General features: G+C 41.5%; 1 protein-coding gene across 7 annotated transcripts in view; it reads right to left on the minus strand.

Annotated features, from left to right (window-relative positions):
• strbp (spermatid perinuclear RNA binding protein) overlaps nt 1-25,983 on the minus strand; it is a 198,107-nt gene that overhangs the window by 111,777 nt on the left and 60,347 nt on the right. The window contains exon 2 of one of the 7 annotated variants that reach the window (XM_072566324.1): nt 12,657-12,854. The exons of the other annotated variants lie outside the window; for them this stretch is intronic. The gene's annotated coding sequence lies outside the window, so the exon portion shown is untranslated. The remainder of the gene's footprint in view (nt 1-12,656; nt 12,855-25,983) is intronic. 7 annotated transcript variants of the gene reach the window in all.

A 25,983-nucleotide genomic window follows, 5' to 3' on the forward strand; every position in this document is an offset into this window, starting at 1 on the left:
TCATGTAGAAGCTTGGCATTCCAACCGAAACTCTATCAACAAACTCATGAGTTAGACACCATCTACCAACCCCTGAGAAAGAGAATAGGAAGTGACTTCACCACAGGAAATGGCATCACCAACCCAAAGAAACCCAAACACAAGTAGAAAGCAGGAATTTTCAGCAGTGCTTTGCCTGAGGCCCACTGAAGATGTTACCTAGTAGGGTGACGAAATGTCTGGAAATGAACCTTCAAGCTCAGTGAGCAAACCTACATCCAAAACCTCATCCTGAGCTATGGAGTCTTGTCAAATCTTACTTTGGTAGTTTTTCAGATGATCATTTCATGGAATATATTTACTTAATTCAGCACTTATAAATAGATTAGCTACTCTTGTATCAAGTTTGCATATTGAGGTAAAGCAGTTTACGCTGTACCAAGGAAGGTGGCACCAAGTGCTGCTTTAAGAGCTTGAAACCAGGAGTTTGTGATTGAGAGGAAAGTGCATAGTTATTCTCTCAAGTCTAGATTTTGTTTACATTTAGCAAATAACTAAAAACATTACAGTTTAAAAAAAGTTTTTTCTTAGTCTTATACAGGGACAAACAAGCTCTCAAAGTATTATACAGAGTTAATTATATACCTGGTCTATGCTGGCTTCTGAGTTTTACCAGAGCTGATGTATTATTTTTTCCCCCCAGCGTATAAGAGTCTCTTGGGTGCTGGTCTCTGAATGAGGGGAACTGGGAGTTCAGTGAGTGATAGTGTTTGGTAAAAAGAAGGGAAGTATAAATTTTAAAACAATTTAATTAACACAGTAAAGATAATAGGACAGGTGGTGATGTAAAACTGCAACATGTGGGAGAGTCTTGAAAAGCATTAAAAGTGGAAAACTCCCCAGGACCTGATCAGGTGTACCCGAGAACTGCATGGGGAGCTAGGGAAGTGATTACTGGGCCCCTTGCTGAGATGCTTGTCTCATCGATAGTCACAGATGAGGTGCTGGAAGACTGGAGGTTGGCTAACGTGGTGCCACTGTTCAAGAAGGGTGGTAAGGACAAGCCAGGAAGTATAGACCAGTGAGCCTAACTTCAGTGGTGGGCAAGTTGTTGAAGGGAATCCTGAGAGACAGGATGTACATGTATTTGGAAAGGCGAGGACTGATTAGGGATAGTCAACATTGCTTTGTGTGGGGGAAATCATGTCTAACAAGCTTGAATGGATATTTTGAAGAAGTAATGAAAAGGATTGATGAGGGCAGAGCAGATGTGATCGATATGGACTTCAGTAAGGTGTTCACAAGGTTCCCAATGGGAGACTGGTTAACAAGGTTAGATCTCATGGAATAAAGGGAGAACTAGCCATTTGGATAAAGAACTGGCTCAAAGGTAGAAGACAGAGGGTGGTGGTGGAGTGGTGTTTTTTCAGACTGGAGGCCTGTGACCAGTGGAGTGCCACAAGGATCAGTGCTGGATCCACTACATTTCGCCACTTACATAAATGACTTGGATGTGACCATAAGAGGTATAGTTAGTAAGTTTGCAGATGACACCAAAATTGGAGGTGTAGTGGACAGCAAAGAGGGTTACCTCAGATTACAACAGGATCTTGATCAGATGGACCAATAGGCTGAGAAGTGGCAGATGGAGTTTAACTTAGATAAATGTGAGGTGCTGCATTTTGGGAAAGCAAATCTTAGCTGGACTTATACACTTAATGGTAAGGTCCTTGGGAGTGTTGCTGAATAAAGATACCTTGGAGTGCAGGTTGATAGGATAATGAAGGTGGCGTTTGGTATGCTTTCCTTTACTGGTCAGAGTATTGAGTATAGGAGTTGAGAGGTCATGTTGTGGCTGTTCAGGACATTGGTTAGGCCACTGTTGGAATACTGCAGGCAATTCTGGTCTCCTTCCTATCGGAAGGATGTTGTGAAACTTGAAAGGGTTCAGAAAAGATTTACAAGGATGCTCCCAGGGTTGGAGGATTTGAGCTATAGGGAGAAGCTAAACAGGCTGGGCTGTTTTCCCTGGAGGTTCGGAGGCTGAGGGGTGACGTTATAAAGGTTTATAAATTCATGAGGGACATGGATAGGATAAATAGACAAAGCCTCTTCCCTGGAGTCGGGGAGTCCAGAACTGGAAAGCATAGGTGTAGGGTGAGAAGGGAACAATATTAAGAGAGACCTAAAGGGGCAACGTTTTCAGAGGGTGTTAAGAGTATGGTATGAGCTGCCCGAGGAAGTGGTGGAGGCTGGTACAATTGCAACATTTAAAAGACATCTGGATGAATATATGAATAGTAAGGGTTTGGGGGGATGTGGGCCGGTTGCTGGCAGGTGGGACGAGATTGGGTTCAGATATCTGGTCGGCATGGACGGGTTGGACCGAAGTGTTTGTTTCTGTGCTGAACATCTCTAAGACTCCTGGATTCTATGGGCAATGTATGGGAACTACATCAGAAGTAACTATCAATGGTTTAAGGAATTTTGATTTTAAGTTCACAAGCTGGCGATCAAACTGTAGGCATTGCATCAGAGGGAGAGGAAAATCACCCAGGTACTTTGTTCCAGAAAGGCATTCTGATCTGTTAGGGGAGTATCATTTGATTTGGTCAGTGGTCAGGGGACACAAAGGTGCAACCGTGAGTTAAGCAGGTAAGGGGATCGAGAAGTCACAAGGAGAAGCATTATGCCTTGCAGGGTAAGGTCAGGGGTTAGGCCCTGTTATTTGCAGCTGGGAGCAAGAATTGAGGCTGCGGCTGCATTGCTGACCTGGTGTGAGAGGGTTTGGGATATCTATCAGGGTTGAGAGGAATTTAGAGTGAGGAGCCAGTTGTTACGGTCAAAGAAAAGGAAAGGGATTTTGCACAGGCTACATCAACAGCTAACCATTAAATGAAGCCAAATCTCAAAAAAGTATTAATCCTTAGATTATGATCTGAGGCATTTGTAAATTGACATAGGGTAAATTAGATTAAAATGATGAATATATGGTTGAAACACTGTTACAGGAAAAAAAACGGATTTCAGCTTGTGGGACACCTTTAGCAGCAGCAGGAAAAGTGGGAGCTGTACCACTAGGATAGACTTCACCCAAATCTTGCTAGGACCAATATTATAGCGAGTAGTATAATGAAGGAAATTGTTGTACCACTTCCTAGAACAGTGGTTCTAACATTATACCTGTATATGAACCGAGTAAATTAAAGGACGATACAGCAAGGTAGCAATTATGGCAGGGAGGATGATTGCAAAGAATGTACCAGCAGATTGAGATAGAGTTTAGAAAAATGGTAAAAATAAAATTAAGGGCTCTGTATTTGAACATGTGTAGCATTTGCAACTAACATATTAATTTATCTTTGATGATTCATAAGTGACCAGATAGCCATTCTACAGGGTAGCTACAAGGAAACCAAATCTGGTAGCTGAGTATCCAAGTGTACATAACAGTCAGTAGTATTAGGAAGCTGAGAAAACGTAGGGTAGCTCTATTAATTAAGCATAGCATTAGTGGTGTACAGTAGTAAGAAAAGACCTTCGTTCCTAAAGTTCAAAAGCAGAAAACACTGATGGGGAGTTGTTTATTCAACGCTGATCAGAAGTGATATTGTAAACAGCAACAGAAATCAACAAATTAGCAGTGTATGTAACAAGGATAAATCAAATATTTACAGGGTGGAGTTTCAATCTACAGAGACACAGTGAATCCAATTAATGCAAATATTGTGAAGGATAAGTCCTTAGAATATCTGCAAGATGGTTTCCTAGATCAGTACATTGAGACACTAACAAAGGAATAAGTTGTTTCAAATCTCGTAATATGCAATGATAATGGGCCCATCGATACCTTGTTTTAAGAAAGTCTTTAGGAAAGAAGAATGATGACATTTCATATTAATGTTCAAAAACCCAGAAAACAAAGTATTTCAAGCAAGACTAACAAAATAAATCAACAACGTCATTATATGAGGAAAAATGCATGTAAAGTTTCCAAAAAAAAGACAAGCCTGAGGAACTAACGGTATTTCAGAATCCTGCAAAGAATGACAAAGAAAAGGAAAAAAAGGGAGATGGTTCATTACAGTGGAGTCAAGAGAATTTACAATGAGAAATAAGGAAATGACAGAGAAATTAAACAAATGCTTTCTGATTGGCATCCCTAAGGAAAATACTAAAAACTTCCTGGAAATAATGGAGAACCAAGGGGGCAAATTTAAATGGGGAATGAGATAGCAATTAGTGAAAAAGGCAGTACTAGAAAAATTACTGGATACTTCAAATAGATAAATCCCCTGGACCCAATTATCTAGATCCCTGGAAGCTGAAAGAGGGATCAGTAGATATAATTGATTCATTGTGAATAGTCTTTCAAAATTCTATAGACTTTGGAACAGTTCCTTCAGATCTGAAGATGGCAACTATAAGCCCACAATTTAAGAAATAAGGGGATAAAACACAGGAAACTACGTTTAGTTTAACATCAGTCATAGGTAAAATGCTGCAATCTGAGTAAAGAATAACAGGACACAAAAATATGGCACAACTGGGCAGTCAACATCAATTTATAAAATGGAAATTGTATGTTATAAATTTGCTGGGAGTTTTTTCCTGAGGATGTAACGAGCAGAACACGTAAGAGCGAAATAGTGAATGGAGGTACATTTAGATTTTCAGAAAACTTTTGATAAAGTCCAACTCAACAGGTTAGTAAACAAAATTAGAGCAAAAGAAAGAGATTGGGATCAGGAAGGAGAAGAGTACACTAACATGGATTGAGAACTGATTAATGAACAGAAACCAGTGAGTAGGAATAAATGGGTAATTTTCTTGGTTGGTACACTGGCTAGCAGTGTATTGAAGAATCATTGCTTGTATCCCAATTATTCAGAATCTGTCAATTACAAGGATGTGAGGATTAAATGCAATGTTTCTGAGTTTGCAAATAACAAAATGTAGAGGTTAGAGTTGTCAAGTGGGGATTTGGAGAGGCTACGTGCAGCCAAAAATAAGACAAAGTTGATAAATGCTAGATTAATCATGTTGGTAAGAAAACATAAAGCCTATTTCTTAAAATGGTGAGAAACTGACAAGGGTTGAACTTCAAAGAAACTTTAAAGGCCTTACTAACGAGGCACTGAAAGTTCACATGAAGACACGGCAAGCAATTAAGGTGGCAAATTGTATGTTATCCTTTAATACGAGGGAATTTCAGTGTATGGGTGATGCGGTCTTACTTCAATTATACAGAGCCTTGATGAGACGACACTTCTAATATTGTGCACACTTCTGGATTCCCTAACATGTGAAAGATATACTTGCCAAAAAGAGTGTGCATGCAAAGATTTACCAATAAAATTCCTGGGATGCAGGAACTGGCTATGAGATAAGATTAAATGGACCTTAATTCTCAGAAATTCAGAAAAATGAGAGGTGATCTCATTCAAATGTAATTCTTACAAGGCTCACCAATTAAATGCAAGAAGGATGTTTCCCTTGACAGAGGTGGATAGGACAGTAGAATGCGGGGTCATAGCCTAGGCATAAACAGTAGACCATTTAGGACAGAGATGAGGAAGAATTTTTTTCCTGAGAAGGTGAGAGCCTTTAGATTTCTCTACTTCAGAACACTCTGGAGGATCAGTTATGTGTACATTCAAGAATTAATCTGTGGAATTCTTTACCACAGAAGGTTGCTGAGGCTGTATCTTTAATCAGTAACAGAATCAAGAGTAATGTGGACAAAGTAAGAAAGTGAATCTGATTATCAGATTAGGCCATGATCACACTGAATGGCAAAGCAGACCCAATGGATTGAATGCCCTACTTCATTTCCCAAGTCTTATGTGATTGATAAACTTCTACATGATGCCCACCACGAAATCCCCTTCTCTGCTCTAAGCATTCTGAAGGCATCATTCCATTCATGATAGTATGGTTTTATTTGCTGTAAGATTAACTCGATAAAGTATTTCCACATCTCCACATGATTCAAATATTAATAATTTAAATTATATTACAATTATGAATTAAAATAATTGAGTTATAGATAGAGTCAGAGTCATAGAGATGTACAGCATGGAAACAGACCCTTCAGTCCAACCCATCCATGCCAACCAGATATCCCAACCCAATCTTAGTCCCACCTGCCAGCACCCAGCCCATATCCCTCCAAATCCTTCCTATTCATATACCCATCCAAATGTCTCATAAATGTTGCAATTGTACCAGCCTCCATCACTTCCTCTGGCAGCTCATTCCATACATGTACCACCCTCTGCGTGAAAAAGTTGCCCCTTGGGTCTCTTTTATATCTTTCCCCTCTCACACTAAACCTATGCCCTCTAGTTCTGGACTCCTCGACCCCAGGGAAAAGACTTTGTCTATTTACCCTATCCATGTCCCTCTAATTTTGTAAATCTCTACAAGATCACCCCCTCAACCTCCGAAGGTCCAAGGAAAACAGCTCCAGCCTGTTCAGCCTCTCCCTATAGCTCAAATCCTCCAACCCTGGGAGCATCCTTGTAAATCTTTTCTGAACCCTTTCAAGTTTCACAACTTCCTTCCGATAAGAAGGAGACTCTAAATGCATGCAGTATTCCAAAAGTGGCCTGAACAATGTCCTGTACAGCCACAACATGACCTTCCAACTCCTGTACTCAATATTCTGACCAATAAAGGAAAGCATACCAAACACCTTCTTCACTATCCCATTTACCTGCGACTCCACTTTCAAGGAGCTATGAACCTGCACTCCAAGGTCTCTTTGTTCAGCAACACTCCCTAGGACCTTACCAAACTGTTTCATTTTGCTTTCTGATTTTAATAAAACTTAACTGATACCAAAGAATCAAAACATATGGTAAAAATGTTGCTATCATATAGGATAAATTAGAAAAATGTCCATTAAATATTACTCAAAATTCAACAGCTCTCATTCGTCATGGTCTCCAAGAAATCACAAAAGTGAATAAACAAAAGTACAAGAATGCTTATTTTATTTCTCATCTGATTTTCTCCCTTAATTGTTTCTTTCCCAAATATAGTAAACTACAGTAAAGGTAGTACAGTTCTATATGCAACAAAAGGTCTCTAAATTACCAGTCATCAGATGAGTACAGAAGACATAGAACATTTGACTCATCTTAGCTCATCTTTCTAAAAAGATATGTCAGTTCTCCCCCACTGAGGTATCAAATTTTTTTTCAATACTTGGTGTTTCATTTCTATTCCTGTAGTAGAGAATTCCATTGTGTGCATCAATTATTTTTCTGTAATAAACAACTTCTGGAGATATGCATTAAGTTTCCTTTTTACTAGACCCATTCGCAATGTTTAGGAAGTAATTTTCCATTTCTTCACACTGTTCACTAATATTTATTTTGCATTCTCAAGCCAATAAAGCAGTTGTAGAATCATGGAATCCCTGCAACATGCAAACAGGCCATTTGGCCCATCGAGTCCACACCAACATCTGAACGCAACCCTCTACCCCATCCCCTGTAATCCTACGTTTTCCATGGATAATCCACCTAGCCTATGCAGCCCTAGACATTATGATCAATTTTGCACGGCCAATCCACCTAACCCGCACAGCTTTGGACTGTAGCTGGAAACCCACACAGACATGGGGAGAATGTGCAAACTCCACACAGACACTCATCTAAGGCTGGAATCAAATCCTGGTCTCTGGTGCAATGACACAGCAGTGCTAACCACTGAGCTACCTACCATGTTGCCCATTTACAGATATGTGAGGCTGTTCATTCTGGGAGAACACAAGAACATTTACTTAAATTGAGAAAAGCTGCAGAAATCTATGCAAATCATTTTACAGAGAAGCAGAGCTGTTTCAGTTCTCTGCGACTGACACTATTTGCTGAACAATGGACAGCATTAGATGATAGATTGAGGCAGATCTCACACAACAGTTGGATAAGTTTAACACATTCACAGAGGTTACTTGGAGATTTACCCACATTCACTTACGAGGACAGGCTGAATTTCTGATGACGTTTTAATGGTATAAAACATTATCTCGGTTTCTTTCTCCAGATACTACCTGACTTGCTGAATATTTCCTACATTTTCATTTTTTTACCCCAAATATCCAACATTCGTATCAATGTGCTTTCAAATGGGTTAAATCTTGAGGTACACAATATGAAATGTCTCTCCATAGAAATAAAAAATTTTATGCACATCAAGGCTAGGCTCCAATTATAACATTCAGCACTTAATGATACGATGAATTACAACAAGAGAGTTCTACAGATCTAAAGCAACAGATAACAACAACTACTTCAAAATGAAAAGATTGCAAGCAGGCAGATGTAAGAAAAGGCAGATTCATTTTGAACAGGTATTAATTCAGATAAAGTGGTTGTTGCTGGTGGTTAAATCCCAGACATTATGTATTTAGCTTCTCATTAGCATTATAATGGAATCATTGTCATGTTGACATTACAAGTGACTTGGGGAATTGATGTTTTACCTTACCAGATTCATGGCAAGCCTTTAACGGCAATCACAGAGCAAGAATCATAGAGATGTACAGCATGGAAACAGATCCTTCGATCCAACTTGATGCTGACCAGATATCCCAACCCAATCTAGTCCCACCTGCCAGCACCCGGCCCATATCCCTCCAATCCCTTCCTATTCATACACCCATCCAAATGCCTCTTAAATGTTGCAATTGTACCAGCCTCCACCACTTCCTCTGGCAGCTCATTCCATACACGTGCCACCCTCTGCGTGAAAAAGTTGCCCTTCGGGTCTCTTTTATATCTTTCCCCTCTCACCCTAAACCTATGCCCTCTAGTTCTGGACTCTCTGGCCCCATGGAAAAGACTTCATCTATTTATCCTATCCATGCCCCGCATGATTTTATAAATTTCTATAAAGGTCACCCCTCAGCCTCCGACGCTCCAGGGAAAACAGCCCCAGCCTATTCAACCTCTCTCTATATAGCTCAAATCCTCTAATTCTGGCAAACTCCTTGTTAATCAGTTCTGAACCCTTTCAAGTTTCACAACATCTTTCGGATAAGGAGACCAGAATTGCACACAATATTCCAATAGTGGCCTAACCAATGTCCTGTACAGCCACAACATGACCTCCCAACTCATGTACTCAATACTCTGACCAATAAAGGAAAGCATACCACACACCTTCTTCATGATCCTATCCACCTGCGACTCCACTTTCAAGGAGCAATGAACCTGCACACCAAGGTCTCTTTGTTCAGCAACACTCCCTACAGCCTTACCATTAAGTGTATAAGTCCTGCTAAGATTTGCTTTCCCAAAGTGCAGCACCTCACATTTATCTAAATTAAACTCCACCTGCCACTTCTCAGTACATTGGCTCATCAGCTCATCTCATCAGGATCCTGTTGTAATCTGAGGTAACCTTGATTGCTGTCCACAACACTCCAATTTTGGTGTGAACTGCAAACTTACTAACTATACTTCTTATGCCCACATCCAAATCACTTATATAAATGAGGAAAAAGTAGGGGACCCAGCACAGATCCTTGTGGCAGTCCACTGGTAACAGGGCTCCAGTCTGAAAAACAACCCTCCACCACCACCCTCTTGTCTTCTATCTTTGAACCAATTCTGTACCCAAATGGCTAGTTCTCCCTGTATTCCATGAGATCTAACCTTGTTAACCAGTCTCCCATGGGGGGGCCTTGTTGATTGCCTTACTGAAGTGCATACAGATCACATCCACTGCTCTGCCCTCAATCCTCTTTGTTACTTCTTCAAAGAATTCAAATCAAGTTGTGAGACATGATTTCCCATGCATAAAGCCATATTGACTATCCCTAATCAGTCCGTGCTTTTCCAAATACATGTGCATCCTGTCCCTCAGGATACCCTCCAACACCTTGCCCACCACAGATGTTAGACTCACTGGTCCACAGTTCCCGACTTGTCCTTACCACCCTTTCATATTAAAAAAAAGCAGTACAAGTTTAGAATCTAGCACAGAATTTATAAGACCATAAAAAATAGAAAGTGTGGCTATTTGGTATCTTGAGTCCACTTCACCATCACAGGATCACCACTGGATCATTGCTGATCCGACATTTCTCACATCCAATTTCCTGCCTTTTCTTCATAACACTCAATTCCACTAGTGATCAAGAATCTCAGCCTTAAATTCTGAGGCTATGCTTGCTGCTCCTAGATTCTCCTATGAGGGCTAACATCCTCTCAGAAGTTACCCTGTCAAACCTTTAAGAATCCTCCAGTATATAGAGTCCCCATCCATTTCGTCTTTGCTCATGAGACGTCCCAACATACCAGGAAATCATCATGGTAAACCTTCTCTGAACAGCCTCAAATGAAACAATTTTAAGGGGATCAAAGCTGCTCTTAGTCCAGATACGGACTCATCAGCACCTTGTACAGTTGCAATAAGACCTCCCTAGTCTAATACTTAAAACCCCTTGAAATAAGGGACAACGTTCCAATTGCCTTCCTGATAAACTATTACACCTGTGTGGTTTTCTGCGTTCCCTGAACAAGTACACCAGAGTCCCTTTGTGTTGCACATTTCTACAGATTTCCTCCATTTAAATGATAGTGTTCTCCCTTCTAAAATAAGCAACTTCACACTTTCCGTTATTATACTCCATTTGCCAACATTTTGCCCACTTACTTAACCTATTAACAACTGTTTGTAAACTATCTGCATCTCCTTCACAACTTGCCTTTCCACCTATTCTTGTGTTATCTGAAAATTTGGCTACACTACATGTACTTCCTTACTCTGTCATTGTAGAACCACTGATTCTGATAGAACTTCACTAGTTACAGGTTGCCAACTTGAAAAATAACCTCTTATCTCCACTCATGGCTTCCAGCCCAGTAGCTAGTTCTCTATCCACACCAATATACCAACTCTAACACCATGAGTTCTTATCTTATGACTTAACCTTTTGTAAAGTACCTTGTCGAATGCCTTATGGAAGTCCAAATACAACATCTGCTGGTTTCCCCCTCCACTCTGGTTGGAACTTCCACAAAAAACTCTTAACAAATTAATCTAATTTCCCTTTCACGAAGCCGTCCTGACTCTGCTAGATTAATAATTTTCCAAAATTCTTATTACTTCCTTAATAATTAATTCCAATATTTCTCCAACAGAATCTTGTATAGCAAACGCCACAGATATTTGAAGAATACATCAAGACTACGTTCTCGTGGCTCAGTAAAGTAAACTTAACTTAACTAACTTAAAAAGCTGCTCCATTCCAAAAAACAATGTCAGCTGGTTACATTATATTTTTACCTTTATTGCATCAGTTTAACAGAAAAAAACAACTTTTTCAGCTCTTTCTTGTAAGCAAAAACATGCATTTATATATTGCATTCACAGTTTGGTTGTTTTATCAGAAAATTCCATATGGGTAAACTATCCCAATGTGAAATGAACAGGAGCTCACCTGAAGGGGAGCAGTTTCACCACCTCATTTATAAACAAATCTAAAAGGATATTAAGTCATTAGGAAGGCCTACTGTCTGTGTAAAGAATGCTATGGTGAGACAGTTCCTCAATTTTGATCTAGTGATGGGGGTGGAATGTTACCAAAGTATTTCCAAGATAGCATGTGACTGGGAGGAAAGTTTGGCATGATGCCCTTCAGATAGTAGGCAGAGGTTGTGGGTTTGGTTTGAATGATATTGTTGAAAAGGCAACTGTGGAATGAATTTTAAACCCATTACCCAGCTTCAGAAATGCAAACTAAAGAGAGCTGGCAAATTGAGGCACTCATCCCAAGGTCAATATTAAAACCAGAGAAATTTTTAGAAGCTTGGTATTAAAACTGAAAATAGTGGCAAACAATTAAACAACTCACTCCTTAAAAATGGGGAGTACAACACATCAGTGCAAAAGTTAATGCTGAAGTATCTGTAACAATCTTCAGTTAGAACTGTTGAGTGGATGATCCATCCCAGCCTCCCAGATTCACCTTCAGTCATTTCATTTCACTTCACATTAGATCAAGAAACAGCCTGAAGACACAGGGTACTGCCATACTGGCAAAATTCCAGCAATTGGACTGAAAAGCTGAGGTCCAGAAACTAGTGTACCGTAGCACATTAACAACACTGGAATCAATCCAACTATTTGGAAAACTGCCTAAGTATCTTATCCACACAATAAGCAGGACACATCCAGACACTTACTGCCCACTACTCCTAATCATCAGTAAGATGGTGGGACACCTCGTCAACAGCACTATTAAGAAGCACTTGCTTAGCAGTGATCTGCTCCTAAACTCTCACAAATAGTAATTGCTGGAGAAACTCAGCAGTCTGGCAGTCTCATTGAAAAGAAAATAAAGTCAACATTTTGAGTCCAGTGACTCTTCTCCAGAACTGAAGAAATCTGTATCCATATGCAGCAAGACCTGGACCTAAAACAGCAAATAATATTATTGCCACAATGAGCATCTTCACCACAGAGTTTCTTAGCATTCTCATTACTGAATCTTCATCAACATCCTAGAAACTAAAGTAGGATTCACATATACATACCGTGGCTACTCAAACAAGTCAGAGGCTAGGAATCCTGCAGTAATTAACTTACCTCCTGACTCCCCAAAGCTCGCCTACCTTCAAGACACAAATCAGGAGTGTCACAGAATACTCCCCACTTACCTGGATGACTGCAGCTCCAACAACACAAACTTGACACCATCAAGGACAAAGCATCCCGCTTGATTGGCACCACATCCTTAAACATTCACTCCCTCCATCACCGACACTCAGCAGAAGTGTACACGATCTACAAGATGCACTGCAGAAATTCACCAAGGCTTCTTAGGCAGCACCTTCCAAGCAAACCATCGCTGCCATCTAGAATGACAAGGACATCAGATAAATGCCAACATACAGGAACAGCACCACCTGCAAGCTCCCAACCAAGGCACTCATCATCCTGACAATGAAATATGTTCCTAGTCCTTCTTAGGATGGAGTTCCAGGATTTTCACCCAAACAGCATTCTGGGTGTGCCTAGACCAAATGGACTGCAATGGTTCAAGAAGTAGCTCACCATCATGTTCTGAAGAGAAACGAGTGATGGACAATAAATGATGACCTGTATAGCCCACATTCCTTTAATGAATAAACACTCAGGCCTGCTAATCTGTCCAGGAGGAGAGTGTAGTCTTTTCCCTAGCAAGCTCAGTTATTGGCCTAGACATTACAAACAGGGTCAGGAACCTTGATCAAATTTTTAAAAATCCATTACCTTTACTTTTAAACATCAGCACTGAAGATTCCTGAATGGAGACCTCCTTTTACAAACTTACAAGTCCTCAATATCCTGGACAATTATGCATGGTCCCAATATGCAACTTTACTCTACACTGCTCTAATGGCCATCTGACCATCAGAATATCTGGATCAATAAAGTTTTTTTTCACATATTAACAGATAATACTCTTTTGAATCCATGAAGGTGTTGACTCGAAGTGCTAACTCAATATAATGCTCTCTTCAGATCCAAACAATATGCCATTTTGTAAACACTGTAAAGCTTCAAAATATTAGTAAAATCCTAGAGGCATAATTTCACCATGAGTGTTAACATATGCAGTAATAATTTAAGATAATATTTTGTACAAATCCATGGTCCTTGTGAATAAGCAGGTTCATTTTCTTAAAGGGGATCTTAAACTAGTAATGCACTGCACGATAATGCAACAGTTCACAATTCTTCCAAGGCTTTTCATGTTTTAAAGACCTGTTGTTTTTACCTAACAGACTTCCTTGCATTAGTAGCTACCCAACAGAATCCTGCATCATGGGCAAGCACTGTGGTTAGCGGCTTCTGAAAGACAGACGTTAAACCATGGCCAGCTATTGAGTCTACTTTTCTGACTTCTCACTTTTCAGAAAAGTCCCAGGAATTTTGGTGATAAATATTCTATAGCTGATATTTAAACTTCATGAACAGCGGCTATATTACTTTTGCAGAATTAAATGATGGCCAAAATAGACATCTACCTGAGCCCAGCAGATCCATTTAATACTATCATATGATTTTTGTTACTAATGCAAAACTTGGTAAAGTAGTTATGTTTTAAACAATTTCTAAAGGCAAAATAGAATGTCATTAAAAAAAAGGAATACTGAAAGTTTGCCAAATTCTGGCCAGGGACAAACCCACAGAAAACTTGGTCATCGGAAAAAAAGCAGCCCTGGCCAACACCCATAGAAACTCAAGGCGAAGTTTTTGCAATTTGGCAAAAAAGATGTACATACTGGTCATTTCGTAAATAGACTCCTAAATATAGATCTCGAGGGAGAAGAGAGACAGCTTCCTTCTGTGCCAAAGGAAGAAACTACTTTGGAGATAACTACTAAGCAAGATGCTGGTGATAATAGATGATCAGATTGAAGAGAAAGGAATTACAGAAATGTCAATGACAAAGGCGGCCAGGTCTGTCAATCAAAAGTTGGTGTGGAGACAGAGCGGAAGAGTCAGACATTACACAGAGCCGTTGTTATAGGGAACTCCATAGTGAGAGGAACTGACTGGGGTTTTTGCGGCAGCAGACGAGACTTAAGGATGGTGTGTTACCTTCCTAGTGCCAGGGTTAAAGACATCACAGAGTGCAGGAAATCCTCAAGGACGAAGGTGGAGAGCCAGAGGTGGTGGTACATGTCGGCACAAATGATGTCGGGAAGAAGAGGAGGAACATACTACAGCGGGACTTCGGAGAACTAGGAAGAAGGCTGAAAAGCAGGACGTCCAAGGTGGTTATCTCCGGTTTGCTTCCAGTTCCTCGGGCTGGTGTGGCCAGAAACAGGGAGATAATGGACTTGAACGTGTGGCTGGGGAACTGGTGCAGGAAGCAAGGATTTAAATTCTTGGATCACTGGGGCATATTTTGTAGCAAGCATAAATTCTACAAGAGAGATGGTTTGCACCTTAATAGGTTATGGACCAGCATTCTGGCAGGCAGGTTTGCTACTGCAACACAGCTACGTTTAAACTAAGTAGTAGGGGGGGGGAGGGGACAAACTGGATGTTTAAGAAGGAAATTGGAGGGAAAGTTAGAACAAGGGAAGTCAAGAAAGACAACTGTATCAATGAGGCAGAAAACTCAGAAAGGGATCATGCTGTAAGGTTGAGTGAAATAGGAGTTGACGGAAAGGGTGAGGGCAGTAACAAATTAAAACTACTATACATGAATGCACGAAGCATTAGAAATAAGATGGATGAGCTTGAGGCTCTTTTGGAAATTGGCAGATACGATATTGTGGGGATAACTGAGACGTGGCTTCAAGTGGACAGGGCCTGGGAAATGAATATTCAAGGCTACACGTGCTATCGTAAGGACAGACTGACGGGCAGAGGGGGTGGGGTGGCCATGTTGGTAAGGGATGATGTTCAGTCCCTTGTGCAGGGGGACCTAGAATCAGGGGATGTAGAGTCAGTGTGGATAGAGCTGAGAAATACTAAGGGTAAAAAGACCCTCTTGGGAGTTATCTACAGGCTCCCAAACAGTCTGGATGTCGGATGTAAGTTAAATCAGGAGCTGAATTTGGCCTGTCGCAAAGATGTTACTACAGTTGTTATGGGGGATTTCAACATGCAGGTAGACTGGGAGAATCAGGATGGTATTGGACCTCAAGAAAGAGACTTTGTGGAGTGCCTCAGAGATGGATTCTTAGAACAGTTGGTGTTGGAGCCGACCAGGGAGAAAGCAGTTCTGGATCTGGTATTGTGCAACGAACCAGAATTGGTCAGGGACCTCGAAGTGAAGGAGCCATTGGGAAGTAGTGACCATAATACAATAAGCTTCAATCTGCAATTTGAGGGGGAGAGGGTACAATTGGAAGTGACAATTTTTCAGTTGAATAAAGGGAGCTATGGAGCTATGAGGGAGGAGCTGGCCAAAGTTCAATGGTGCAATACCTTAGCAGGGATGACAGTGGAGGAACAATGGCGGATATTTCTGTGTGTAATGCAGAAGTTGCAGGATCAGTTCATTCCAAGAAGGAAGAAAGATCCTAGGAGGCGGCATAGGTGGCCGTGGCTGACGAGGGAAGTTAGAAACATATAAAGTCAAAAGAGAAAAAGTATAACATAGCAAAGATAAGTGGGAAAATGGAGGACTGGGAAGCTTTTAAAGAACAACAGAGGATTACTAAGAAGGAAATTTGCAGAGAAAAAAAATGAGGTACGAAGGTAAACTGGCCAATAATATAAAGGAGGATAGTAAACGATTTTTAGGTATGTGAAAGGCAAAAAAATGGTTAAGACTAAAATTGGGCCCTTGAAGACAGAAACAGGAGAACAAAGAAATGGCAGAAGAATTGAATTGGTACTTCAGATCTGTGTTCACTGGGGAAGACACAAGCAATCTCCCTGAGGTAACAGTGGCTGAAGGACCTGAACTGAAGAGAATTTATATTTGCCAGGAATTGGTGTTGGAGAGACTGTTAGGTCTGAAGGTTGATAAGTCCCCGGGGCCTGATAGTCTACATCCCAGGGTACTGAAGGAGGTGGCTCGAGAAATCATGGATGCTTTGGTGATTATTTTCCAGAGTTCGATAGATTCAGGATCAGTTCCTGCAGATTGGAGGGTGGCTAATGTTATACCACTTTTTAAGAAAGGTGGGAGAGAGAAAGCAGGAAATTATAGACCAGTTAGTCTGACCTCAATGGTGGGAAAGATGCTGGAGTCTATTATAAAGGATGAAATTACGACACATCTGGATAGTAGTAACAGGATAGGACAGAGTCAGCATGGATTTATGAAGGGGAAATCATGCTTGACTAATCTTCTGGAATTTTTTTGAGGATGTAACTCTGAAGATGGACGAGGAAGATCCAGTAGGTGGAGTGTACCTGGACTTTCAGAAAGCTCTTGATAAAGTCCCACAGAGGAGGTTAGTGAGCAAAATTAGGGCGCATGGTATTGGGGGCAAAGTACTAACTTGGATTGAAAGTTGGTTGGCTGATAGGAAACAAAGAGTAGTGATAAACAGCTCCATTTCGGAATGGCAGGCAGAGACCAGTGGGGTACCAGTACTGGGATCGCAGCTTTTTACAATATATGTTAATGATATAGAAGATGGTATTAGTAATAACATTAGCAAATTGCTGATGATACTAAGCTGGGTGGCAGGGTGAAATATGATGAAGATATTAGGAGATTATAGGGTGACCTGGACAAGTTAGGTGAATGGTCAGATGCATGGCAGATGCAGTTTAATGCGGATAAATGTATGGTTATCCACTTTGGTGGCAAGAACAGGAAGGCAGATTACTACCTAAATGGAATCAATTTAGGCAAAGGGGCAGTACAAAGAGATCTGGGTGTTCTTGTACACCAGTCAATGAAGGTAAGCACGCAGGTACAACAGGTAGTGAAGGCGGCTAATAGCATGCTGGCCTTCATAACAAGAGGGATTGAGTATAGAAGCAAAGAGGTTCTTCTGCAGTTGTACAGGGCCCTGGTGAGACCACACCTGGAGTACTGTGTGCAGTTCTGGCTCCACATTTGAGGAAAGACATTCTGGCTATGGTGGGAATGCAGTGTAGGTTCATGAGGTCAATTCCTGGAATGGCAGGATTACCTTACACTGAAAGACTGGAGCGGCAAGGCTGTATACCCTTCAGTTTAGAAGGCTGAGAGGGGATATGATTGAGACATATAAGATTATTAAAGGATAGGACACTCTGGAGGCATGAAACATGTTTCCGCTGATGGGTGAGTGCCGAACCAGAGGACACAGCTTAAAAATACGGGGTAGACCATTTAGGACAGAGATGAGGAGAAACTTCTTCACCCAGAGAGTGGTGGCTGTGTGGAATGCTCTGCCCCCAAGGGCAGTGGAGGCCCAGTCTCTGGATTCATTTAAGAAAGAGTTGGCTAGAGCTCTCAAGGATTGTGGAATCAAGGGTTATGAAGATAAGGCAGGAACAGGATACTGATTAAGGATGGTCAGCCATGATCATATTGAATGGTGGTGCAGGCTTGAAGGGCAGAATGGCCTACTTCTGCACCTATTGTCTATAAATGAGTATTAAGAGCATACTATGCTGTTGGATATATATGTTTGACAATGGTCAGAAGATGGCATGAGATTTAAAAATGGACACTGGAAGGCTAATTCTGGGGTCATTATCAGGGAGAATACAACTTGTTGAATGGCTGGGAGAAGTTTGCGACTTGATCTGCAAGACTCCATATTTGTTGATATTGTGGCATAATGCAAAATCATGGCACTGAATTTTCAGTTCTTAATTAGTTGATAGGGAGAATACCTTTTCTGTAGTTTAGTGTATTAAGTTGCCTAAGTAATGTCTCGATGGTGATTGTAGTTTGTTCATTAAAATCTTAACATATGAAATCTTTAGAAGTTATCAATGTCCAATAAAATCTCTAAAAAGAGATGTGAATTTTCCAATCCCTATGTGTACCATAACATTTTTAAAATAGATATGCTATGTTTCAGTCTCAAATAACATTGAATAGCAGGTAAACAGCAGATAAAAAGAGAGGCTGCTGATATCATCTACAGCAATGGAAGAGTCACTTTAAACTGTATACAAGAATCCATCAGCAAGTAACAATTAAAATCTATAATAAGTAACAGAAGTGCTTTCAATACTAAAAGTTGCCACTGAGTGATGATACGCTTCAATTTGAAGACTCACCAGAACAGTTTGAAGAGAAAGAGACTTGAATTAAGGCTTCAAAAAAATATGTAAATTAATGCTAATAACCACTTCTCTTTCTCAAGAGGACATAAAATAATTCATCACTAATAAATGATTTGCAGAATCTACAGAAAGATGTAAATCCTTGGCACATATATCTACCTAACTTAAATGTAATGATTTTCTGTATCGTTCAACTAAAGTGTATGAGAGAGAAAATAAGAAATGTTTTTGTAAAAAAACAAATTTAGTACACTCCATAGAGGATACTGATGACTGAAGGGAATTAAAGGAAAAACAGAGGGAGAGAAAAAAGGTTTGAACTAAAAGAGTTAAAACAAGATATTATTTGTTGTTAGTTAATTTGGAAAACAAAAAAGTCCAAGAAGTGAACAGATAGAAAAAAGAAGAATTAAATTCGAGATAGAATGTGGAGCAAGCCTCAGAGCACTTTGAGGGAGCAAGCAGGACTAGAATGGGTGCTAGGGGAGATGTTCAAAATTGAGAAGGGCTTTGGTGGTTTAATGAAAGGATGGTCATTCATCAGATGACACAAATGAGAATCATTTTACAAAAAAGAAAACACAGGTGGAAAATGAGAATTTCTTTTTATATGATTTGGAGGTGTCAGTGTTGGATTGGGGTGTACAAAGTTAAAAATCACATGACACCAGGTTATAGCCCAAGAGATTTATTTGGAAGAACTAGCTTTCAGAGCGCTGCTCCTTCATCAAGTGGTTGTGGAGTATATATCTTTTTATATGCAAAGAGTTATGATCCAGCAGCCTATTTGTACAGCCTGATACCAATTAAAATGACTTCCAAAATCAATTTGGACAGATTACTTGAAAACAGAAACTTGCCAGGCGACAAGAGAAGCACAAGGGGAGTAGAACTAATTTGATAGCTCTTTCAAAAAGCTGATATAGACACAATGGGCTAATTTGGTTTTTTGTGAAGCAACCTTCCAACTCAGTACTGCCCTCATGACCTGTCTATCTTCCTTCCTAACTATCGTTTCACCCTCCTCTGACCGATCAGCATTACGCTTACCTCCATTTACCTATCGCACTTTTAGCTACCTTGCCCCACACCTCACACCCCTTCCCATTTATCTCACCACTCCTTCAGCTCACAGCCTCGCTCCTGGTGAAGGGCTTTTGCCCGAATCATCGATTCTCCTGCTCCTCAGATGCTGCCTGACCTGCTGTGCTTTTCCAGCACCAGACTCTCAATCATAATTATATGATTATCTAATAGTAGTAAGAAGAAGTAGTGCAAAGGCGAAGGGTAAGAAACAGCATTACTCCAGCAAGAGGATATGGAAACAAAGCTGCTTTAAGCCTACATTCCCCCTAAAAATACAGACATCCATTCAGCTAACCAAAGGAAAGAAATCAGAATAAAAAGGACAAGAAGAAAACTAAACGTGGCAGAAAGTCCCATGGAGTGCTACAAAAACCAACATGGGTGATCAACTATTTTGTCAAAGTAACAAGTTGTATAGAATTTCTTAAGGAAGGAAGGGGGTGATTCTGCAAGGGAACTCCAGACTTATACAACTGAAGATATAGATATCAACTGTGGGACAAAAGTAGTGATTATGCAAGAGCATCTAGAATTTAGGGAAGAGTGTTCCAAGGGTTGTACAGCTCAAAGATCAGGAATGAGAAGGACTAAAATCACAGTGGGAACCAAGATGAGTCAATAAGCACAGATGCAATAAAACAGACAAATGATGAATTCTGGAAGTCTGAAGGAAAAATAAAGTTTGGAGAAATTCAGCAGGTGTGGCAGTGTCTGTGGAGAGAAAAACAAAGTTAATGTTTTAAGTCCTGTGATCCATTTTCAAAAACAAGTGTGAACACGTGAATGTATACAGCTTGATGAAAGGTTAGAATACAAGCAGCAGATTTTGCCATGATCTTAAATTTAGTGAGGGTGGAAGACTGAAGGTTAACCAGAGAAGTTAGTTTGGAGATATCAAAATGAATGGGCCATTTCAATATTAGCTGAGGCAAGTATAGAAATAGCATCCTGGTGATGGAGAGGAGAGAGACATTTAAAATGTGAATCAGGCAATTTTACTTGCAGCTTTTTAAAACAATATGGAAATATATTTTGCATCTCTTACTTTGATCAATAAATAAGATACCGACAAGTTCTCCGCAATGGGTAACAATCATGTATCTAATTTGCAATATCATTTTAATCTTTGACATAATTCTTCCTGTAAGTCAGTCCTGTCAGTATATTATTTTTATTTAATTTTATATCTATTTGCAGGTACTATTAAGACTGAGCTCTCAAAGCTAAAACAGAATGATTTAGCTAAAAACAAATCCCCAAATTTCTTCACCTCATCTTGGAATGCAGTCAGCATCAGATATGCACAATCAACATTTACATGGAAATTACAGTGACAATGATGGATATAAAGTGCAACTCACTGCAAAAAAGTGCTGCATTAGTGTAAATCCAGTAAAATGCTATGTAATTCAGCCAGAAAGTAGTGGCGATCAAAAAAGTGTTGTGATTGTTAAAAAATAATAAATGCCTTTCCTGACGTTGAAGTAGGCACATAGCCATCAGCTTGCTGCCATGAAATATGATCATATAATTGTTATGTAGCGTCCAACATAGAATTAAAATTCTGGAGCCATTCAGTTTTTTATAAATAAAAAATGGTAGTATTGTCAACACTTAGACAGGTCCATTTCATACCATCTACCTTTTTTTCTCCATATAATAGAAAATGGATCTGCTACAAGAAGCATGCATGCATCTCTGGCGAAAGTTCTAAAAAGCACAATGAGCAGTATCTCCAGTATTAGTTCCTACTTCTGGAGAATCTGAATTAACAGTAAAAGAGCACAATCATTCAAAACCAGAACTGTCTTTTTAAAAATCAACCTGTTCTGAAGTGTTATAAAACACCTTGGAACAGGGTGAGACTTGAATCCAGGTATTCTGGCCCAGAGGCAGGAACACTACAATTGCAGCACAAGACTATTTCAACTGGAATTAAATGCCCTTAACAGTCAAAACTCTAGAATCAAATTAATTGCCTACCAGCAATGAGCCAAGAATGGACCAATTGAAATCTGGGACTCATCAGCACATTGTTGGCCTGTAATTCTCCAGGTACAGATGAAAAATAAACTTGACATTGCCCTTTGAGGTGTAGGGCAGTGCTTGTCACTAGCCACTCGGGTGCTTTTCCTATCTTCCTGGGGGTGGAAATTGAATAAAGATTCATGCACTTTGTGTCTTTCACTGTGTCGCACATCTACACACACGCACACACACCATGGGTGCTGGGGAAAAAATAAGCACTACCGCAGTTAGGCGGTAGTGTGGGGGTTTAAAAAAAATGAAAAAAAAAAGAAAAAGAAACTTGAGCTGGAGGCCAAAGTCTCGGCTCGCCTAGGCCGCTGGACAGGACTGCTCCGAGTGCTATCTTACAGGAGTCGAGTGCTGGTCATAAACCAGCTGGTGGCCGCCATGCTGTGGTACCGGCTGGTCACTTTGGTCCCTCCTCCTGGCTTTGTCGCTGACATCCAGAGAACGTTGGTCGACTTCTTCTGGGACAAAAAGATGCACTGGGTCGCCGCGCAGGTTCTGAGTCTCCCTATTGAGGAGGGCGGTCAGTTGCTGGTGTGCGTCCGCACCCAGGTCGCGACGTTCCGCCTTCAGACCTTGCGGCGATACCTTTACGTCGAGCCTCTTCCTAGGTGGTGAGCCCTGGCGACGTATTTTTTCCGCCAGGTGCGTAACCTCAACTACGACACGCAGCTCCTGTTCATCGACCGTGACGGTTTGGAGGTCACCCTCAAGACGCTGCCTGTCTTTTACCAGGACCTGATCACTGTTTGGACCATGGTCGAATCGCGTCGCGCCTACCCTCCGGCTGGAGTAGCGGCTGTCGTCAGGGAGCCGTTGCTCAGGAATCCGCACCTCCGTACTCACGGGTTTGAGTGGCTGTCGGAGGGGAGGGCCGTGGCAGCGAGGGTGACCAGGGTCGGGGACGTGCTGGGTGCTGGGGGCCTGGGCTGGACGCTGCCACAGGACATAGCGAGCAGGGCAGCGGTAGACGTCCGGTACGTGGCCACCGCCATCCGACGCCTAAAAACGGCGGTGCTCGGACCCGACGTAGTGCACCAGTTGGAGGACGCTCAGGTGTGCGGTGGGATCCCGTCCGCGCTCACCCCGGCCCGGACGGAATTTCACATTGGCCCCAAGGTCCCGTACTTCCCGCGGGAGCCTGTGCCCCACAACCTGAGCCGCCTCCGGGATTTTAATTTTGTCTCGTTCAAGGATGTGAAAAGAAGGTCCCTGTCTAGACTGCTGCTGCACACCGTCCACCTCTTCTCCCTCATCCACTGTCCGGACACCCCTTGGCGTGCCCATTTGCCACCGGGCGGTGGGGATCCCCAGTGGAGGGCTCTCTACGTGGGAGTCCTCCCCCTTTCTCTCGGGGATCTGGGGTGGAGGGTGCTGCACGCAGCAGTCCCCTGCAACCGCAGATTGCCGTGGTTCACGGATTCCCAGCCCAACTGCTTGTTCTGTGGCGCTGTGGAGTCCGTGGACCATGTATATATTGGGTGTGGGCGTTTGCACTCCCTTTTTGATTTTCTTAAAAACCTCCTCCTCTGCTTTTGGTTGCACTTCAGTCCCACGCTCCTGATCTTCGGGCACCCGGTACGGAGGAGGGAGGGCAGGTCTGAAGACCTCCTCGTGGGTCTGCTCCTGGGCCTGGCCAAACTGGCCATCAACAAGTCCAGGCAGCGGGCCGTGGAGGGGTCGTTAGGGCCGACTACCTGCCCCTCTTCCGCGGTTACGTTAGAGCCCGGGTGTCCTTGGAGAAGGAGCATGCGATGTCCACCAACACGCTGGAGTTGTTCAGGGAGAGGTGGGCGCCGCAGGGAGTGGAGTGCATTATTTCCCCCTCCAACTCTATTTTGATTTAGCCCCTACCCTCCCCTTCACTGTTTTGATCACACAGCATTGCCCTGTGGTTTGAAGGGCAGTGCTTGTCACTGGCCACTCGGGTGTTTTCCTATCTTCCTGGTGGTGGCAATTGAATAAAGATCCATGCACTTTGTGTCTCTCACTGTGTCTCACACCTGTACACACACACACACACCATGGGTGCTGGGGAATATATAAGCACAGAACAAAAAAGAAAAATAAACTTCACTCTTGCAGTTTTAATTGTCTGAACCTTGAAATGTTATTTTCTAAATGACTGATAACATAATTTAGATGTAGAGGTGTCAGTGCTGGACTGGGATAGACAAAGTTAAAAATTACACAACACCAGGTTACAGTCCAACAGCTTTATTTGAAAGTACTGTACTAGCTTTCAGAGTGCTGTGCCTTCATCAAGTAGCTGTACAGCAGGATCATAAGACACAGAAGTTATAGCAAAAGATCACAGTGTCATGCACATAACTGATATGATAAATGGAATAAAGCTAGATTGCTGTTAAGTCTTTCATCTTTTGGAAAGGGTTGCAGGCTTTGGTTCATTAATATGTAAATCCCAGAACTTCTTTCAAATCACATTCTCGAGACCAAGGTGTGATGGCAAAGTCTTGTGATCTTTTGTTATAAGTTCTGTCTCTCTTATGATCCTGCTCCATAGCTACCTGATGAAGGAGCAGCACTCTGAAAGCCAGTACTTCTAAATAAACCTGTTGGACTATAACCTGGCGTTGAGATTTATAATTTAGGAAAAACAAACCTTCACATTCTCTGTGAATCTGCAAGTTCTTTACAGCCACAAAAATTCTCTTATCAGCACAGGTAGCAGCTAACATGCAGATAACAAATATCAGTGGGAGGAATGCATAGTTAACCTGTTTTCAGTGCTTACGGTGAGCAATAAACACTGGCTAATTTACTGCCCTCTTCAAGTAGTACCTTATTTCAAGTCCTTTAGTCTTGCCCCATAAATCAGTGCAATCCATGTGATCTAACCCACCCCTATTCCCCATGAAAGCTGACAGCCTACGTCACCTTGGTTTACCTGGTGAATAGGCTGGCTCTTTCTGGTCCTTCATGGAGCTGAAGTAATTGCAGCCCAAGTAGAAAGAGGCCCTCAAATGGCTGTTACTTGATAATTTGAGGGAATTAATTGGAGATGGACCACAAAGGTTGACCATGGACATTCTTGTTCAAAACCTCAAGTTCTGAGGTGATTGGAATGAGATAGGTCTCTTACTGGTACTAAATCTGTCTTATTATCTGCCTTGCTTGTCACTTCCCCTGCTGCTTCTCAGAAGAGAAAGATTTGCTATTAAAAGTATTTTTAGATTCCCTACAGTGTGGAAACAGGCCCTTCAGCCCAACAAGTCCACAATGACCCTCCGAAGAGCAACCCACCCAGACCCATTCCCTTACCTGTACCTAACACTACGGGCAATTTAGCATGGTCAATTCACCTAACCTGAACATCTTTAGATTGCGAGAGGAAACCCACGCAGACACGGGGAGAATGTGCAAACTCCACACAGACAGCTGCCTGAGGTGGGAATTGAACATGGGTCCCTGGCGCCGTGAGGCAGCAGTGCTAACCACTGAGCCACCACAGCTTAAAGTGTAATGCTTAAACAAAGTTCAGTGTCCAAGTTTAATGTCTATCGGTTTCTGTTATAACCGTGTTAAGCTTATGTAGATCCAGAGATTGGGCCCTGATTTTGGACATTTTTGATCAAAGAAAAAACACCCCTGCTTGATTTGACATGAGTTTTTGTGTGTATTTTAATCCCACTTATTATAAATTTGGACTTTTGAAATTTCATATACGTTTTCTATGTGCCTGAAGGGGTTTAATGATTATCCTCAAGGTATTTAGAGACAGAGATATATGGCATGGCAACAGACCCTTAAGTCCAATCCTTAATTAATCTAGTCAAATTTACAAGCATTTGGACCATATCCCTCTAAACCTTTCCCATTCACATATTCATCCAGATGCCTTTTAAATTTTGCAATTGTACCAGCCTCCACTACTTCCTCTAGCAGTTCATTCCATACATGCATCACTCTCTGCATGAAAAGGTTTTCCCTAAGATCCCTTTTAAATCCTTTCCTGCTCACCTTAAAGTTATGCCCTCTAGTTCTGGACTCACCTATCCCAGGGAAAGGACCTTGTCTGTTGACCCGATTCATGTCCCTCATGATGTTATAAACCTCTATAAGGTCAGTATGGAGTTAAATGGAAAGATGAGCGGCAGGATTTAAACTTGAGACAGACTGGGAATGCAGCAAAAAGGAAGGATAACTTAGGACATCTTA

This window comes from Chiloscyllium punctatum, chromosome 49 (assembly GCF_047496795.1).
Source record: "Chiloscyllium punctatum isolate Juve2018m chromosome 49, sChiPun1.3, whole genome shotgun sequence".
NCBI classification, from domain to species: Eukaryota; Metazoa; Chordata; class Chondrichthyes; order Orectolobiformes; family Hemiscylliidae; genus Chiloscyllium; species Chiloscyllium punctatum.